Raw genomic sequence first — 20,467 nt, forward strand, 5'->3', positions numbered from 1 at the left:
CTTGCCCAGAATCGAGCCCTGGCTGGTCCAGTGTATATACGCTCACGATACGGGCCCCGACATCACTCTTACGTCGTGGTGTAGCCAGGTTGGCGAATTCGCGTCATATACAGGATAAATAATGAAGTTTTGAAGAAGAAAATGAGAAAAACAGGCGACTCAATGCTGCGCAGTTCATACACAGCTTTCAATTGAGGTGGAGCTTCCAGCACTGATTTTTTTTTTCAGACAGCCTATAGTGCAGCTTACACACCTCCCGGTGCCACGCTGTAATGATATTAAAAGATTTTTCCACATGCTTTTGTGTAATCGACTGCGTACAGTGATTTAAAAATACAGTGTGTTGGGGTGATAATGTCGTGATGTCCGATGTGCAGGTCTGATGAATGTATTGCCTATAGTGGCAAGGAATGAAAAAAAAAAACGTATGATTTATTAGTTTATTAGTACCTCAAGGGTCTCGAGGGACATTACATGAAGGGTGGGCAAAAAAAAAAAAAACATAACAGATGAAACAAACAAAAAAGCAAAGTGGCACAAACAATAACAAAATATAGAAAAACAGCAGCAGATCACAATTAGAAAGATAAAATATGGCTTTTCACGGCGTTTTTAAATTGATCGAACTGAGATGACATGGCGATGTGGGCGGGAAGGTTGTTCCAGTCCTGTGCTGTCTGAAGGAAAACTGACTTCTAGAAGGTCTTTGTTTTTGGGCGTACGGGGTATACTGCGTCTATAGTGCGATAGAGAGACAACGGCGGCGTGACATTGCAATGAAGTGTTTGTCACAAAATCTCCTCGCTACTGTATAGAGAACATAAAGCAGACATATGCGTGCTTCTGAGCTGACTAAGTCTGGCGCGATGTCGCCACGCTGACTCGTGTACGACGTGGGAAGTGACGTCAAAAAGAAAAAGAAAACACACAAAAAACTGGTGTCTCAATTATTTGACGTTAATGAACAATGGCAAGGCATGTACATGCAAGCAGTTTTGATTAGATTTCCAGTGATGATTTCGTAACGTCTCGACGAGTATCGACGTCAGTGTGAGAATATGTCGTAATAACAAGAGTGATGACGACGTTTATATATATTTTTAGACGTTTCTATATAAGGGCAATGACGAGGCCTACGATATCCGAAGCGCTTAAAACGAAAGTCATGACGAGACGTGCCATAAATTGTGTGCTTATAAGAGGCGCCACGAGGATGCGTAAAAGATAAAATATGCTTATAAGAGGGTAGTGACGAGACGTGCTATAAAGGACGTCCTCATAAGAACACCCACGCCAAGCCAAAAATATAAGATGTCCCTACAACGAAGATTGGCGAAGCGTACAAAATAAGATTGTACTTATAACGAGAACTCAGACGCGACGTACAATATAAGACGCAGGTACTTATAAGAAGAGCCATGAAGACCAAGTCGTAGCTTAAGAAATTGTAACTTAGAAGTGTGGCAGCTTGGGCTAGTTGGTATGGCATGACGCTAGTTACAGCGCCATGACAACACAGAGACACAGAGACAAGAAGTGCTTCGTCTCCTTCTTGTCTCTGTGTCGTCGTTTTGTTCTCGCGCTACAACTATCGTCATCGTTAAGAAATTGTCTTTGTGAAAGCAAGTCGTAGCTTGAGAAGGTGTCTTGGTGCAAGCCGGATCGAGCGAATTTTCGCCAGGGCCTAACCTGTAAATGTCTGTGTACTTGTGTGTTTTGTAATCGGTTTCACAGTTTTGCAGTGTGCATGCCCCGTACTCGCTAGGGGAGTATGAAGGGAGTTGCGAAGTGAAAGACAGTTAATTGTCCGCAACGGAGGACCAGCGTTTAGGGCGCTCGGCTGTCGACTTTGTAGGGTAGCGGGTTCGATTTCAGCCGTGGCAGTTCGATGGAGGTCAAATGATTGAGGCCCGTTTACGGTGCGATGTCAGTACACTACAGAATGTCAAAATTTCCAGAGCCCCTCACTACGGCGTCCCTCGTAATGATATCGTGGTCTCGAGACGTAAAACACCAGATAGTATAGGGAGAATAGATAATATAACACCACGGTTAATATAATCATCACGGTTCATTGTGATTTACCTTCAAGTTCATTGCAGGACGAAAGGAGTAGCCTTTTATACTGATATGCTGGCAAGTTGCCCCGCCATGGTGGTCTAGTGGTTAAGGTACTGGGCTGCTGACCCGCAGGCCGCGGGATCAAATCCCGGCTGTGGCGGCTGCATTTCCGATGGAGGCGGAAATGTTGTAGGCCCGTGTGCTCAGATTTGGGGGCACGTTAAAGAACCCCAGGTGGTCGAAATTTCCGGAGCCCTCCACTATAACGGCGTCTCTCATAATCATATGGTGGTTTTGGGACGTTAAACCTCCCATATCAATCAAATCAATATAATGATCACGGTTTATTGTGATTTACATTTTCATTGCAGGATAAAAGGAGCAGCCTTTCATACTGATATGCTGGCAAGTTTCCAATCTCGAAAGATCATTCACCTTATCCAGTGTTACTTGCTGAATCACAATTTCAGTGTGAAATTTTCAATGTACACGCAGGGATACTCGAGTTTATCGATCGCGAATCGACTCCTTTCACCACCTTACGCAAAATTTATAAGAGTACTGACATTATTTTCGCAAAAGCGGCATTTTTCTTTTACTTGTTACGCAGTGTCAACGCTCTCAGACACATAACGGAGTCAGATAACGCGCATTAAGTAGTTTGCTTTGACTTTGCAGTTGCTCGTCACGGTAATCTGCTGGTTCTGTTTCTCGATTGCTAACCCGAAGGTGGCGGGATCGAATTCCGGCCGTGGTGGGCCAATGCCATCTAGATAACCTGCTAACCGTGTCTGCCTATAGCCTCTGACGTCACTCTGTTGTGACCGGCACGTTTCGCTGCACAGACGTGCCTATACGCTTGCTGATTGATTGATATGTGGGGTTTAACGTCCCAAAACCACCATATGATTATGAGAGACGCCGTAGTGGAGGGCTTCGGAAATTTTGACCACCTGGGGTTCCATAATGTGCTGTTGCGGATGCCACCGCTGGGGCCAGTTGTTGCGGATCCCACCGCTAGCACCCAGTTGTTGTGGACCGGGGTCTGCCCGGTCTCTTGTGGTAGCGTGGTGTAGCGTGGTGTAACTTCGGGTTGAGGAAACGAACGCTGACAAAATGGAGATACGAAAAACAAACAGGTTTATGGTACTATTTACATTTATTTACAGCATGAGGTTATAGGAGTTCACAAACCACGAGCGTGGTGGTTGAACCGTTACATGGTTCAGAGTGACGTCCATCACCCTGCGGCGTAGTTATAAGCCCTGTCGGGCTCCTCCTTCTTGAGTGGAACACCAATCACACACACACAACAGGCGAGGGGTACGAGCATGCACGGCGCACGTGAACATCCAATATTGAGTCGTGATCACTGCACTGCAAAGTGGCGCCAGAGGGGCTCTTCCTCATCGTGTGTGTGCCGCTGGTCGAGGGGTCCCAAGCTCCTGACAGCGGACATCAAACGGTCCGTCGATTTGTCCGCTCAATTAGCAGGGCAATTTGTGGCGGCGGCCGCGGTTTCTTCCGAGGAAGACGCTGTCTTTGTTGTCCTCTCTGGAACGGCTTACGGCGTCGTGGCGACACGATGTCTCATCCTCCGGCTAGCAGGGACAATGTTTGACGAGCATAGGCAGCCGGCCAGTCGGCTACTTGTTTGAGGATTAAAAGAGCGCCGCTCCCCCGTCATCTCTGGACGCTGGTTCCGAGAAAACTGGGTTCCAGGCGTGGGAACGCTGCCCGGCTAGGCTTCTCAGCGACAGCATGGCGCCTACTGCCGACGGTCATAACAGTGCACCCAAATCTGAGCACACGGGCCTACAACATTTCCGCCTCCATCGGAAATGCAGCCGCCGCAGCCGGGATTTGAACCCTCGACCTGCGGGTCAGCAGCCGAGTACCTTAGCCACTAGACCACCGTGGCGGGGCAAAGAAGGTGCCATCAGCACTCGGTGTTCCCAGGTGGTCTCCCTCCCAAGTACTGACCGAGCCCAATGCTGCTTATCTTCGGTGATCGGACGAGAACCGGCGCATTCAGCATGGTATGGCTGACGGCAGCCTATACGCTTGCTCTCGTCGCTCGACAGACATGGATTGGCAAGCCCGACGAACGTTTTCGTGGCGTGCTGGTGTATACTTGTTGGCGAATCGCGAGGACCGTCTTTTTCTGTGTCCGTGAACTGCAGCTTGAATGTGTGATGTGTTTTGTGAGCTGGGTATTCGCAATCTGTACGGCTGCGAATCCGAACGGTTGGGAGATGCTGCGCGACAGAGGGACCGTATACTATAGTTGCGAGCGTTCTCGTTTCCTAAGGACAACTGAAGAAGAATATGGGAGTGTGTTGTTCGTCAAGCTGTCTTAAGACATTCGTTTTCTTCGTGACCTGGAGGTACGTGTGTCCATACTACAAATTTCCGATTCGTTCCAATGGCCCCATATCCACCATGTTTCGTTCTTGCTCTAAGATAAAAGTGTCATGTGTCCTGACTTTTTGGCGTAAGCCCTCTCATTGAAACAATAAACGCGCGTGGTAGTACATTTTCAGAACAGGCGTTTTTCCTTCAGGATCGGTAAACATTTTGCTATTGGCGATTAGCGCAGCGGAATTGTATTACTTCTGTTCATTTGGTTTATAAAAATGGAAGGAATGACTTAATGCATCGGTTTTGTGCATAATATTTCTTGCCCGTATTCATACCGCTTTGTTGCGGTTAGCACCTTAGCATAAGTTTTCTGGAAATTAGGTGCGTTAGACACTTACGGCAAAGCGGTTTCTTAATTGGTTTTCAGGTGTGATTTCTATTTCAAGCTAAAATATTTAGGAACCACTACCTAGGTATACCGATCCAAGAACCGGCAGTGAAGTAGAAGCACCCACGGGGGCTACACGGTTTAACCCAGTACTAACACCAAGTACTAGCATTTTTCTCGGGACATAAGTTATATGACCGACTACGCACCACTGTGAGAGTGCCAAAGAGGGAACGCGGCTTCTTGTGTCGGTCACAAGATTTTTTTTTGTGTCTGTGTGAAACGAGAGATTTCGTTTTCTCTTGCAATGGTCCTGACCCTGATAATGTGCTGATAACATCCTTGTGGCAGCAGCACAAACTCTCCTCAATAACCACGTGTCTATGAAGACAGATGTTTGAAAGAGCACAAATAAAACTGCGGAAACTCTCCAAATGAGTAGGAACCGTTTCTCTGTATGCTCTACATAGTGTGTATGTGTGTGTAAATAAAGAATGAATAAAATTCACCCTATTCATTTCGTCACTTTGTTGGTCTATAAAACTTTGTTCTAGATCGACCACACCTTCGATAGCATATAAAATCTTTGACTTTTTCGTGGAAGAAATGACTCGCACGTGAATCTGTATATGCTTTGACGCGCAATGCATTACTTAAACCAGCACTCTTCTTCACCCAAAAGGCAGAATAAAGCTGGTAAGCGTGTAAAAGTTGCCGCCATCGCTTTATCTTTATCGCAATGAGTCCACTGCCTCCCGTACGAGCGCTCGTTCGGGCAAAACGAGTGACGTCACGGTGGCAGTGATTGATTGATTGATATGTGGGGTTTAACGTCCCAAAACCACTTCATGATTCTGAGAGACGCAGTAGTGGAGGGCTCCGGAAATTTCGACCACCTGGGGTTCTTTAACGTGCACCCAAATATGAGCACATGGGCCTACAACATTTCCGCCTCCATCGGAAATGCAGCCGCCACAGCCGGGATTCGAACCCACGACCTGAGGGTCAGCAGCCGAGTACCTTAGCCACTAGACCACCGCGGCGGGGCAGCAGGCCTTATAGTCTATAGGTGGCATTGGGCGGCGCATGTTTGATGGAAGCGATAATGTTTGAGGCCCGTGTGCTTAGATTTTGGTGCACTTTAAAGAACACCAAGTGGTCGAAATTTCCGGAGCCCTCCACTACAGAGCGTCCCTCGCAATCATATCGTGGTTTTAGGGCGTTAAACTCCAACAGTTATTATTATTAGCATTGGCAAGCCATGCCCCCCTGCAGTGCTCATTATCGTGACGAGACGACTTTCTCGGCCAGCATGCATAGCCTATATCTCAGAAATCGTTATCAGAATCGATGTACCGTGATGCACGCATCATTGTTTACGTGCACCACATGGAAATGATAGCAGATGACAAAGCTGCTGTTGTTGTGTCATGAGTTTCCGTCTCCCTGTGACGTCAGAATGCGTTTGCGCGTCACTGTGAAACCACTGTCGATATCGAAACCGAGTCTTAATACTATCTGGAGTTTTAAGCCCCAAAACCACGATATGACTATTAGAGACGCCGTAGTGGAGGGCTCCGCAAATTTTGACCATCTAGTGTTCTTCAAACTGACGTCAAACATTATACGGGCCTCTACCATTTCAAAGTCGAGCATTCTATTTAAAGTAGTGGTAGTTAACATATATCTAATGCATTCCCGCGATACCTTTCTTTGGGGTTCTCGACAAATTTCGTTGAGAGCAACATTCCTAACAATTTTGTTTTCAAAATCTGTGTCAGTACTCCTTTGCAATCACGTTCGAGAACTTGATGTTGATCAGACTAGTAACACGTGTGCGCATGGTATTATACCAGATATGGGCTTTAAAATGGATAAGATTATCAGTCTAATCCGGGTTACTGCAGTTTGTGGTGGTAATGGTAGTGGTTTTAGATGAGGAAGACGGCGCCTAATTTCTCGAGCCCGGTATGGAGCGCGGTGCAGCGGCTGTGCTCCACACAGGGCATTCGTGGCCGCGATACCAGTGCTCTTTCTGCAGCTGCTGTACGAAACGCGGCGCGAAAAACAAACGACTAAAATAAAAAAAGGAAGACCGCGTCAGAGCTCGAGAAAGAGCGGTGCGTCGTCGTACGCCGGTCGTGCTTGAACGTGTCCGGCCGCGGCTGTCGTGTAGATGACACACCCGCGCGCGCGAGTGACGTATGCAACCCCCCCCCCCCCCCCAACCTCGCGTCAAGTTGCGCCGGGCGCGGGCCTTGGCCTTTGATGCCACGAGGGCAGAAAGGAGGAACGGAGAAGGGGCCGAGCTAGAGGTCGTGCCATCCTGTTGTCGCTCGCTTTCCCTTCCAGCTTTTCTTTCTGCTGCGGAGGAGACGCAGCCGGGGGCCGAGAACCGTGGGAACGCGACGAACTTTCTTCAGACTGACGGCACGAACACCCGCGAAAGGAGGACCTAATAGAAACTAGACGCCCGCTCGTCAGCCCCGCAGTGGGGGAGGGGTCGACGGCGTCATCCCCTAGCCCGGTCGCGCCATCTCTCCTCGGAGACGCGCGCACAAACGCACACACTTGAAGATTCCTCCTCGCCTAGCACCCTCCACCACCCTTCCATGGTTCGAGCCCTTCCGTCGTCCCCCCCCCCCCCCCTCCATCCCCACGTTGGGGGTTCTTCGTCTGCTTTCTCCATAGGAGCAGACGACAGAAGAACTGCGTTGCAGAAACGGGAATAGGGAGTAGAAAGAAATGGGCGTTCGGAAATCGATGTAGAACACCGCTGCAGGGTTTCGCCAGTTCCGTGCAGTGAAACCCCGCTCGTTTCTGCCTACCGTACGCGAGAACTAGGGAGAAATTCCCTCTCGGCGTTGTTCCCGACGCCGGCTGAATAGTTGGGGAGATCACGGGAGGATTAGCGGGTCTCGCACTGGTGGACTAGGGCTTCCCTTTTTTCCTCTTACTTATTTGAAGCACGGCAGGTTTTCATGCTCCGATATTCGGTCTGCCTACACGCGCGGCTGCCTTTAGCACTGCACGACGTATGATGAGACCAGAGAGGAGAATGAGAAGTATGGGGAAGGAGAAAGGAAGGAGGAGCGCGTGACATTGGTCGCGAGAACCTCGGGAGCGTGGGAACGTTTTTCGAAACGGGGGCCGGCTGTGTCGAGTCAGACTGTCGCGTTCCGATGCAGGGGGCTTCTGTGGAACGCGGCTGAAAGACCAGAGTAGGGGGGAGCACGTGGTGGGGAGCGTTCGTGGCGGCAGGTTTCTTTTGGGAGGTGAAGGTAGCCGAAGGTTGTTGTTTTTTTTTCGCGGGAATGGAGAAGTACGGTAGGGAGTTGAAGCCCGCACTGGGAAGCAGGTCGGGCCCCTTTTCCCTAGCGGTGATGGCATCCGTGGTTGAATGTGACAAGACACGCGCGTGCACTGCGCGCACGTGGAGGTTGAGAAATACTGGGCCGAGGACGACTCTCCAAGAGGAGAGAGTGGAATACTGATGAAGCCAGCAACTTCGGTTATACTTCATCTCTTTACTTATTTGCTCGGTCGCTTCAAGTCAGTGTGCAGCACTGACCGGCATGAATACTTGTAAGCTAGTCTTACAAGTATTAACGCCCCAAGCACTTTTGCCAATAGCACTTTTTGGTGAAAAAAAAAAAAAACAGTGGCTGTGGCCACCGGGCTTCTTGAGACGACGAGCGAACATGGTTACGTCATTCTCTGTATGCCACGTCATCTGTAACAGCAGCTCTGCTGAAGTGTGGCCTCTTCGATTAGTTACGGCAACGGCCCTTCATGGGTTAGTCACGGAGGCCGTGGTTGAAGATAAGAAAGAACACTTGCTCCGGGCCAGAGCAAACAAAGACGACGTATGTTTCCACGCCCACACTTTGAGCGCGTTTGCGGAGGCGGAGCAAGACAAGCTTTTTTATTTCGCCCGTTCTAAAGCTCCTGCTGCTACAGCCACGAAAACAATTATGACATTGTCAGCAATAATGTCGGTCCTTCCTAAACACAAAATTTGATTGAATTCTAAAATCTTTTCAGCTTCCACTTAAAAGCCAGCGTATGCATGGGTGCTCCCACACGCGTTATTTGCATGTGTGAGCGTGTGTCTTTACGTACATTGCGCTGTCCGTCCTGTCTACTCGCTTATGCGTGCTTGCATATTTCAAAGGAAAAAACTGTGGGCTCCTAATGAAAATGAACGTGGTTCAGTGGATTTTCATATCGCTCTTGAGAAGTTCACGATAGAGCGGACAGTGCAGCTCGAGATATTACTCACCGCGACTGTCCCTCGCCCCAATAACCGTCTACTACTCCAGGCTCCTCACACTCATTGGAACATCTTAGAACACCAGTGTCGACAACGAAGGCGACACTCCCCACCCCACTCTCGGCAATGTGCAAAAGAGGTGTATCAGTGGCGCCGCCTGCAGACAAATACATATCCGCCCCTGCGTTTAAAATATGCCATCCACCCAAACACCGGTTCTAGCCCGGGGTGCAAAGGACGGTCAAGTTTTATTTATATTACATGCGAATGTAAATTAAGGTGACCAAAATTACCATGCCTAAGATTCTGGCGCGAAAATTTAGGACGGAGCAGTGGGAGACATTGATCTCCAGCGAGCAAAAGGAGTCCCAAATGGCGAGCTGCTTAGGCCATTGGAGCCCTGTACCAGGGGCCCCGCCCACTTGCTTCTGTGCCTTCTCTCTTTCTTTTTCCTGCAATAAATGTTTTTTTTTTACCATTCAGCTCTACGGCAAGTGAAAGAAGTCACAAGATCACTTACGCATTTGCGCACGACGACTGGAAGGCGCAAGCCAGCTTCATTATCTTCTCAATTGATTGCATTGCCCCCCCCTCCCTTCCTTAACTCCCGGATACTTCACGCACACAACGTGATTTTGCGCTACACCCGGAATAGGCCCACTTTTGGACAAGCGACGATCTCACGTGATGACGTCATGTGACGTCACAAATTTTGGCTACTTGAAACCTCACGATGTCGCCATAAGGTGACGCCGTCACGTAATGATTTCTTTAGCATCAATTTCTTTTTGCGCTTGATGAGGCATCTACCGCTTTGACCGAATAATTATGGGAGAAAACAATCTGATCGAAGTCGCGCTTCTCTCTTCGAAGTGCGAACTCAATTAAATTCGTATACAAAATGTTTGCCACAGTATGCATCCAACACGCCTCCCCAACATCAATTTTCTGTGTATAACGCTGTGGTTCTGTGTAACCTTGGAAACTTTCTCCCCGTTTTGCTAATAATGCTTGCTCTGGAACTTCCGAATGAGCTAAGAGAATTAGACTCAGACGAAGTACACAAAACAGGCGCCTTCTGTATTTCATTAGACTGCATCGTCTTCGGGGTAATACCAGAACTTATTGATTAATGTTGCTGTGAGACATTGTTGCACGTTCAAAGCATGAGCGTGTGTCTTGAACGTGCATGTAGTACCACTCAGCCACGTAGGCGTGTGCGCCGGAGTGAGAGCCTGTTTCCCCTAATCATTTGAGGTGGGCACCAAGACTATCCCCATGCATACCATTAGAACTGTCCAGTTTGCTGCATGACATCAAGGGGAGCTGCTACACAGACGACGTGAGTCGAGGTTCTCTGTACATTCTTCAGCGTAGGCCCGTGTGCTCAGATTTGGGTGCACGTTAAAGAACCCCAGGTGGTCTAAATTTCCGGAGCCCTCCACTACGGCGTCTCTCATAATAATATAGTGGTTTTGGGACGTTAAACCCCACATATCAATCTATCAATGTACATTCTTCTGGGTCGTACATATGTTTCGATGTGTGCTGCCGTGTCGCACCAGCAATGTGAACCTTTGCTCGCTTTCGACGGTAACGCAACCAGCTTCACAGCAATCGAGAGTAATAGCTGAGCGGCTCGGCGAGGCCCGCGAAAGGGCGGAACGCAAACTGCGCATGCTCGGCACGCTGGGCGAGCCAGCGATTTTACGGGGTGAACCGCTCGTCCGCTCAATTCCGTCCCTTCAGCGGAGCGCGCGGAGCGGACCAGCGTCCGAGCGTTCTCCAGGCTATACCGACAAAGCCCGTGCTCGATCGACATTAGCTTCAGCCGTGTTTAACAGGTGACGCGGCAATGCGCTGCACTGTCCCCGCGGAAACAAACGGAGCATTCGCTCGGCTATTATTCTTCCTTCTGTCTTGACACTCCGCTCACCCATACGCTCGGTCCGCTCGGCTATTATTCTCCAATATCGACGCCTCGCCTTTTCCGCGTGTACCGTGATGAAATGGAAGCCAAGTGACACAAGACGGAAAATACGCTTCCATGCCGTTGCCTTATTTATTTATTTATTTATTTATTTATTTATTTATTTATTTATTTATTTATTTATTATTTATTTCCAGGTACTGTTGGCCGATTGGGCCGTTACAGGGGTGGGGTAGAAAACTGACATAACAACCGTCATGTCATGCGTAAAAAAGAAATGCATAGCCGATACAAAAGGAATACATAAGCGTAGGCACCCAATATAAGCCTACCTTATAAGCGCAGGCACCCAATATCAGTGCGCACGCGCGCGCGCGCCCTCTCCCTCTAAACGCAGTTCGCGCGCGCGTTCGCTGCGTGTGCGTTTCAGGTGGCGGCTGTTCCCACGGTGGCGAGCGGGCAGCGGCGGGCCGACGCCTGACCTCTTGGCGCCCGTGACCCCACCCTGGGCTGAGCGCGCGCGCGAGATGAAACTGGTGGCCGTTTGAGAGGAGAGAAGTTAGAGGGACGAGGAGGAGAGAGGGAGAGTAGTGCAGAGCACTCGTCTCATATCCCCTCCCTCTCGCGCACGCACGCCGTCCCGACGGAGCGGTTGGGTAACGAGGAGGATGGCGCGAAGACGCGTGCGGTGCGGAAAGGAAATAGAACGAAGAGAGCGGGGTGCAAGCGGTGCAAAGAAGAAGCGTCCCAGGAAGAGGCCCAGCCGTCGCAGAAAGCCTTCCGCTCGCGTCGTTGCTCCGTCTATCTGATGTCACGCCGCTTCGCAGAAAGGGCGCATCACGGTCGAACGCCGTTCCCCCCTTAAGAAATGCATGCAGAAAATCATCATCATATATGGATGACGACCAATGAAGGGATAAATATATATTTCGAAGTTTTTAACGGGACTTTCATCTTGTTTTTTTCAAATGATGCAGTGTCAGCACATGATTGCTCCACCTCCATCTCGCAATGCTATGTTGTCACACACGCACACAGTGATAGGCAACTCAATCGAATGACAACACTGTCGCTGTTGTAACAGTAGATAGCCAAATGTAGCTAACAACTAGCCAACATGTTCAGAACTATCAGTCATAAAATCAACTTTAATCAGCATTAACCAACAGAAAGGCAACGATAGCCAGTGGTGACATTTTGCGACCACGATAAATGACTAGGGTAGGAAAAGTCTTTCTGAAATTATTATCGGACACCGTATAGTCACGCGGTATGATAGAGAGTGGTGGATGGAAAGAGGTTCAGAAATCAGACAGTGCGTCACAAAACAAGCCGCAGAATGTTGAAAATGTTTTCTTCAACTCCGCACCCTACGTTTCAAGACGAATAAACAGAACTATGGTCCGATTCCCCTCCTTACTCAGTTTCGTTGATTGACCTACAAGACATTACTTGATTTGATTAACTTGGTCATCCCTCCTTACTCAGTTTCGTTGATTGACCAACAAGACAGTACTTGATTTAATTAACTTGGTCATAAATCTGTGTCGGGTTTCTCCAATCTGAGGGGTGGTGAAGTGTCACTGTAACGCACCCGTATACCTCCTCCCACGGAAATACTTACGATCAGAAAGCAATACAAGAAGAGGTATTGAGGGGGAGAGGTGTCGGAGGCTTTCCATCCTCCGATGAAACGACTGCCCAAACAGCACGCCAGCATTGAGCCGATCTTGACCCAACAATGGCAAGCGTTGACAGAAATGTTGCTGCTCCATTGGCCTTCGGCTACACCTTAAATGTGCGTTGGTCTAACGCTAGAAACCAATGGCGGCAAAGTTGGCTCCACCAGACATTGTCCGTCCTGTGTATCGCCAATCATGTGCCGACACTGCATCCGCTGGAAAAACAAAATGAAAGTCCCGTTAAATGCTTATGAATATATATTTACGCCTTCAACCATTTATGATGATGATTTTCTGTATGCATTTCGTAAGGGGAGGACGGCGTTCGACAGCGATGCGTCCTTTTTTCGCAGTGGTGGGGCATCAGATAGACGGAGCCTGTGAAAATATCGGTAGTCCAATATTATTGTCAGCCATATTCTTTGGCTGTGCCATCGTTCTTTCCTGACTCCGTTTGACACCTGTCCTTGCTGGCGGTTTCGTTAGCTGTGGCGATAAATTTATTTCCGTCATTTTTTATCCACTGTGTAACACTTCAAACATACTACGTACAAGTATTCATTTAATGTCGTCATTTGTCGGTGACGTAAGCTTAAAGAGGACCGACACAAAATTTCGCGGCCGAGGTAGCTAAACGGGATCGATTCCCGTGAGCATGCGTATATCATTTGCAAACTATCATCAGTGAATATAATGATTGATATGTGGGGTTTAACGTCCCAAAACCACCATATATGATTATGAGAGACGCCGTAGGGGAGGACTCCGAAAATTTCGACCACCTGGGGTTCTTTAACGTGCACCCAAATCTGAGCACACGGGCCTACAACATTTCCGCCTCCATCGGAAATGCAGCCGCCGCAGTCGGGATGACAGCGAATATAGCTTGGAAGGTGTTTAGCAGCAATTTTGAAGTTTGAATTTTGAAGGTATTGACACCATCAAAAGGGACTCCATGGGGGTACCTCCTTACTTCCCTCACGTCATCGCGCTGCAGTCAATAAAGCAGGTTCTGATGACGTAATAGCCACTATTTTGCTTTGCTCTATTTGTTCCAGCAGTCTATACTTCTCGGCAGCTGATAGCGATTGCGTGGCCACGGCGCACGCGCTGAAAGTTTTGTGCTTGGCGACGCTGCAGTCTCGTTTCCTATTCGAAAGGACTTTTGATACAAAATGCGTGCAAGTGTATCACAGTTATGTGCGTTGACGTGGTCAAGAGCTGCCCACGCTAGGTAGTTATAGTTGTCCCGGTAGTTTGTCGTTTTTGGAGCTCTCTAACCGAAACTGAAACTCGTCGATAATGAGGAGCCTGAAATTAGTTATCTGTTGTGTGATGCAGCAAATGATGTGCCGTGTTATTACTAACAGGTCCCCAGCAACACAGTGCAGCAAAAAAAAAAAGAGGCCAATGTTTATGTGTCAATGCCACTTTTAAGTGAGACCGAAAAAAATTTTTGCTGCCAAGATTTTCAGCCAAATTCAAATATTAGGTCCTGAAACCGATAGAGAAAACCTTAGTTCCACGCAGAAACTACAGAAAAATAACGAGTTCAATCCGTCTTTCACAAACTGGCGCGTCTAGCGGTCGCACCGTGAACTAGAGCTGGTGGCATTTGGTGACGTCACAAACGCCTGAAACGGGCAAGCCAGCGATCCCAGCCTTCGCCCGCGTCTCTCGACTCGCTTATCACCCTCTACGGTCTCCCTGTATGTACTCCCGGCTGGGTTGAAGCATCAGCACTTTTGGGGAAGGGGGAGAGTGGGATGAAAGGAGCGGTGGAGAAAAGGAAGAGGAGGATAGGAACACGTGCATCTTGCATGCGCCTGGGTGTTTGTGACGTCACGGCTCGAGCCCATGTGTGGCCGCCGCGCGCTGACAATTCGTCAGAAATACAGCCAACTGTTCAAAAATACGGGAAGTCAACTCTGTTCACCGGAACATTCACATTTTCCGAGCAGAATGTCGAAGTTTCAGCAGTTTTTTTTTTCAATTTTTGTTCAGAATCTTTCTAACCAAGCGTGACTTTCTTATAAAAATATACTTCGCATGAATGTTCATGCCCACTTCGTCGAGAGATAGTGAGAAAACGAAACGTTTATTTCGTGTTCTTTGTGAAAATCGGTGAGTGCTTCGTAGAGAAGAATTTCCTCGCCCAAAACATAGTTTTATATATCGTTGCGTCAAATAACGATTAGTTTTGTTAAAAATAACAATTTCTCTAGGTCACAATGTTACCAGAAAAACGAAGTTGGCGCATCTTGATGCTTATACTGCATGCGTGCACTGCCTTAATTCCACCTATGTTTACTGACACCGAACAAATACAATAGTGCCAGTGTCTATTTTAAGGCACAACCCTTAGGTACCCATGAATCAAAAAATAAAAAAAGGCGAAGGCTTAATCTCCGTTTTACACGAGTGATGAAAAAAAAAACGCGTGACGACGTCACAGTGCTTACGTCATTACGACGCCATGCATAATTTCATCACATTACGTCGTCCCTTTGACAAAGGTGAGCCGATCGTGGGGGCACTGCTAAACAACGCGAAGTGCGCATGGTGTGTGTTCACAAAGCTTCCAATGTCTCCGATCCCGGAGTCTATGTGAAACCACGTTGGGCGCAGAAAGCTTTCAAGCCGCTGCGGCAAGCGATGCAATATCTACGTCATCATAACCGCAATGCGCCAGATACTCATCTTGCCTGAAGCGATCTCGCCTTATGCAAAGCGCTGTCTCGAAAAAAAAAAGTGCTTGTTTACAAGAGCTTGGATAGGGAACACTATACGTTGTTTACAGGTTACGGCCGGACTTGCACAGTACGAGCTTGTTCCAGATAAACACGTCATGCTCTGGAAAGATTTCGTGTTTTGTTTATTCGTCACTTTTTAGATCGCGACGAGATATGCCAGTTTGGAGTCGCGCCGATATGCATACCTTTCAGAATTCCAAATCTGCTGTTCGCATCATATATCCCACCGGTGCTCCACAACCAATTTGGCTCGGATCAGATTCGCAACATCCAATTGTCTTTGTCTTTTTGTTCACTTATTATTTCCACTCAAAATGAGTTACCCGCAGCTTTGGGTATGGGACCGTCCACCAGTCGGGCATTTCCCCGAATTCGTCAGAGATATTGTACACCCTCGATTCGCGAGTGATAAGAAGCTATACCGAGATGCACTTATGCCTGCAGCGCACAACATATGCGACAGAAAAATGAAAAATGCGGAGCTCCACTCGCCTCTTATATACGAATCCGAAGCGCGCAAACACACACACACACACACAAACACACACACACACACACACACACACACACACAACACGCACACACACACAACACGCACGCACACACACGCACACACACATGCTACACACACACACACACACACACACACACACACACACACACACACACACACACACACATGTGAGTATTACTTTCTACCGGTAGAACACCGTGGGTTCAAACAGAACGGTAATAGCAAAAAAAAAAAAAAAAAAAAGGATAGCGCAGCGGGAGACCTCGCTGCTCTCTCTGGCGTTTTTGGATTTAGCCGCAAATAGCACCCAGCACGAGTTTCGTGCGCCTCCCGAAGGTAGGCTTTCAGCCCAGCGCCGAGGTATACAGGTAAACAAGACCTCTCGGGTTTCGTGCGGTTTCGCGTAAACAACTTGCGCAACGTGGGCGCTGCAGCGCGTGTAATCGTATACACGTGTATATGGATAGCGCGGACTGTTGCGGGGGTGCTGCGTGGTTGTTTTGCGCGCATTTCGAAGCAGACGCAGTTGTGCTTATTTTTCGAATCGCTATTTATTGTCCTTTTTTTGAAACCTCCCTGTTTGGTGTTGTATACCAGAAGAACGAAATGTAAGGAATGGCGGAAAATTAGCTGCTGATCGGGGTCAGTACAACAACAATCATGACGACGACGACGACGACGATGAAAACAACAACAACAACAACAACAACAACAACAACAACAACAACAACAACAACAACAACAACAACAACAACAACAACAACAACAACAACAACAACAACAACAACAACAACAACAACAATGACGATGAAGCATGATAAGACGGTATCATGACGTCACAGATCACCAAATTTTGCGACGCCACTATGACGTCACAAAATGTGACTTCATCGAACGACACTAAAGATCGGTCACAGGATGGACCGTGATCACGGAGGCAGTGTAAGATCACGTGTGGTACAGAAATCTTGCCATGCCCATAGAGTTTCACGAAGTTAACTAGAGGGTACTCTGGCACTGCGATCGTTCAGCGACCATAGCAACGATGGACAGTACGAGGATCTGACTTCTCTTCGTGCTTGCGAACCTCGAATCGCATTGTGGCTTTTTATGTTGCTGTGTTTCGGTTTTGTTTCGAACAAAAGGGCAAACCGTTCTGAGCTTCGTGACTGGTCTTGAATTGGTGAGCTTAAAAATTTTAAGTGCTCAAGCGCAACTGATAAGCTATTGCTGATTGTTGTTTCGTGACAAAGGAGCTTCAAGCCACACGAACACAGAATAAACGTAAAGTAACACAGAGTTTCCTAAATATACACTGAAGGGAACTCTGGCGCTAGTATTTATGGGAGCTGCCACGCATAGCGTTTCAGCGAGCACGAGAATTACGGGTACGACATGGATTTTCCTGTAGTCTTCGTATTTTACGTTCGCTCTGGCTTCGCGTGGCTTGAAGCTGTTTTGTCACGAAACGACAATCGGCAAGTGTTTGGCAGTTACTCTTCACCACCCTAATCCTTTAGGTCTACCATTCCAAATCGGGTCACGAAGTGAAAAATGGCTTAATCTTTCCTTTAAAACAAAACCAAAACGCAGCAATAAACGAAGCCACAAGGGTCTTCGCCACCCGCAAGCACGAAGACTAGTCAAATCCATGTCACACCGATAATTGCTATGGTCGCTGAACGATCCCAGCGCCAGTGTCCCCTCTAGTTAATTTAAGGAAACTGTAGATGTAAAGCATGAAGACTAGGCAAATCAATGTACCACCCATCATTTCTATGCTCGCTGAAGCACTATGCGTTGCAGCTCCCATAGGCACTAGCGCCAGAGTTCCGTCTAGTGTATTGATAGGAAACCCTAGGCCATGCTCTTTCAGTGAAGGCCCCCTGGACACCGCCGAAGTCCTCTGTGGGTTGTTGTTAACATGCACGATCGAGGCTGTGACGTCAGATTTAATGCTCCCGTGCAACAGCCCAGAGAGGAGGGGATCCTCTTCTCGTGCTAAAAAGGTCTATCGAGGCAGTGGTAAACCACGTAAGGTATAGAAAGCTTTTGGAGTAAGCGGAGCTAGGACGAATACACTAACTGGGAAAGAAAAGAAGACGGCTTTCGCCTTTAGGTCGTATTAGGGGGCCGGGCACGTATCTCGTAGGCAGGATAACCGTATTGAGGGTAACTGACCGTATTCGAAAAGGAGGCAAACGTGCGAGAGGGATACAGAAAGTTAAGTGGGCCGATGAGACTTAGAACATTGCACGTATAACGTGGTAGCAGAAATCACAGGACTGGGTTGACTGGCAGAACTTAAGAGAGGCCTCTGCCCTGCAGCGGGCGTAGTAAGGCTGATGATGATAGGCGAATCCACAAGAAAATTCCTGCGAGTTCTTTTTTTTTTGTTTGCATTCCCCACCAGCCGGGCCAGAATGCTCTTGCTGCCACGTCTGGGAACCGAACACACAACTTTGCGTTCGCCAGCAGAAGCGCGCCATAGTTAGTCGCCTGAGAACAGCAAAGGTGGTGCTGCCATCAGCAAGCGATTTCCGCTCACTAAAAGACATGCTGTGCTTCTTCGTACTCCATTTCCTTCCTTCCGTACAGGCTGGTTTAACCCTCTCAGTTTAGCCATTACCAGAAAACTGTAAACAACCTAGCAGCGTTACGCAGCCACTACAGTGTCTAGAAATATACTGGCCAGTACATTTCTAGACACTGTACAGCCTTAGAAGTGTGACAGTTTGGTATAATTGGTATGACATGACGATAGTTATAGCACGAAAACAGAACGACGACAAAGAGACAAGAAGGACACGAGGGCTATGTCCATCTTGTCGCTTTGTCGTCGTCCTGTTCTCGCGCTATAACTACCATTGTACTGTACAGCCACTCAGTTCTATTTGGGCCTCCAGCGGCCATTTCGTCATTGCGTCTGCGTGACCGTTCTTATCGCGTTGCCGAATGAAAAACTCGCCTGCTACGTGCAGCGCCTGCATAAATTACGCTTTTTTTCATGCACGCTTCTCGTTAAACTACTGCACGGTCGTCCTCCAAGAGCAGCTATATAGTAGGCGACTTATCCAAATGAAAGACCAACTGGAAGAAGGAAGTTGCAGGTCCTGGGGAACACCCTTCCCCATTAGCTGTTATCTTGCACGACACGACGTGGACGCAACTTCCCGCGCACACGCCTGCTTTTAAGAGCGAGACAAACCAACTCATCGTCGAGTCTACCACTCGTTCCGTGTACTGCGCGCCAGGCACGCAGGTCCGGTTCCGGCCGACGTCGTCTGATTTCTTTTCTTAGCGCGGGCGCCATCTTGGCGCGAACCGCGTTTCATTCTGTGGTGGACGTGGTTTCGCCTCTTGCTTTTCGTCTTCTCTGAATCGGCACGGATGGAAAGACGCCGGGAACGGCCGTCGCCGCACGCGCCCTGTCACGCGCGGCCGGCCGCGGCACGTGGGTCTTCCAAGAGAAGCGCGAGAGAGCGTTGTGCGTGCAGTGGTACCAGGACGCGATGACGTCGGCGGCGGAGGCGAGGCGCGACGCGTCGCCGCGCCTTTCGCGCGCTTCGCCGAATTCTAGTCGGCTCCTTCCGTTGCGCAAATGCTGCAGAACTCTGTGAGCCTCTCCCCTCTTGCGCCAATGCTGCAGAACTCCATAACTGTGGAGTTCTGCAGCATCCGTCCGTCCATGCGTCTGCCTGTCTGCCTGCCTGCCATAACTGTGAGCCTCTCCCCTCTCTCTCGTAGCAGCAGGCAGGCTGCTTCTTTTACTACACAGCATGGCGTGTTTAGAGAAAGTGGTTTACGATTTTGAGTACTTGACACTCTACTATTGGGAGAGCACAGAGTCGTCCTGTGGTAGTTTAAAAGGAGTCTATGATGTGTACTACACATACAAGCATCGGAAGGAAGGAAGGAAGCGACTAAAGGGAGAAGGCAGGGAGGTTAACCAGAAAGACATCCGGTTGGCTACTCTACGCTAGTGGGTTAGGCAAGGGGACAAGAAAGATGAGAAAGAGGGAGGAGAAAGAAAAAAAATGGATAGAAAAGGAGAGACTGACAGTAATTTCACTGCAACGGACGCAGCATTAAGCCAAGAGCCTTAGATGCGGCATCGGCGTCCCGCGTTGACGGATTGAAATGCAGTGATGCAAGAAAAAAAATTGCCTGCAGCTTCCCTCGGGGGAACACTGAGGAGGATGCGGAGCATATAATTGGTTAACGGGGTGTTAAAGTGCGACTTACTTGGGTCGATGGCTAAATTGGTTAACGTGGTTGTGAAATGGGGTGTTAAATTGCGACTTACTTGGGTCGATGGCTAAATTGGTTAACGTGGTTGTAGGAGGGGGTGTTAAATGAGTGAACACGTACACACGTATGCGAAAGGGCGGCGCTGGTCGAAGGGACGTCGATCATTGTGTTTGTGGATTCGTTGGAATTCATTTCACCGCGACCTTGGACGTCGACGCACCGTACAAACCAACCGACGAGCGGCAATTGAGCGA

The 20,467-nt window shown here is 48.6% G+C and overlaps 1 non-coding gene across 1 annotated transcript; it reads right to left on the reverse strand.

Moving 5' to 3' along the window:
* Positions 1-3,995: 3,995 nt before the first annotated feature.
* On the reverse strand, positions 3,996-4,114 carry LOC119160186 (5S ribosomal RNA). The gene has a single exon (XR_012894594.1). It is a non-coding gene; the product is annotated as a 5S ribosomal RNA (ribosomal RNA).
* Positions 4,115-20,467: the final 16,353 nt, after the last annotated feature.

Source organism: Rhipicephalus microplus, chromosome 3 (assembly GCF_043290135.1).
Source record: "Rhipicephalus microplus isolate Deutch F79 chromosome 3, USDA_Rmic, whole genome shotgun sequence".
Taxonomy (NCBI): Eukaryota; Metazoa; Arthropoda; class Arachnida; order Ixodida; family Ixodidae; genus Rhipicephalus; species Rhipicephalus microplus.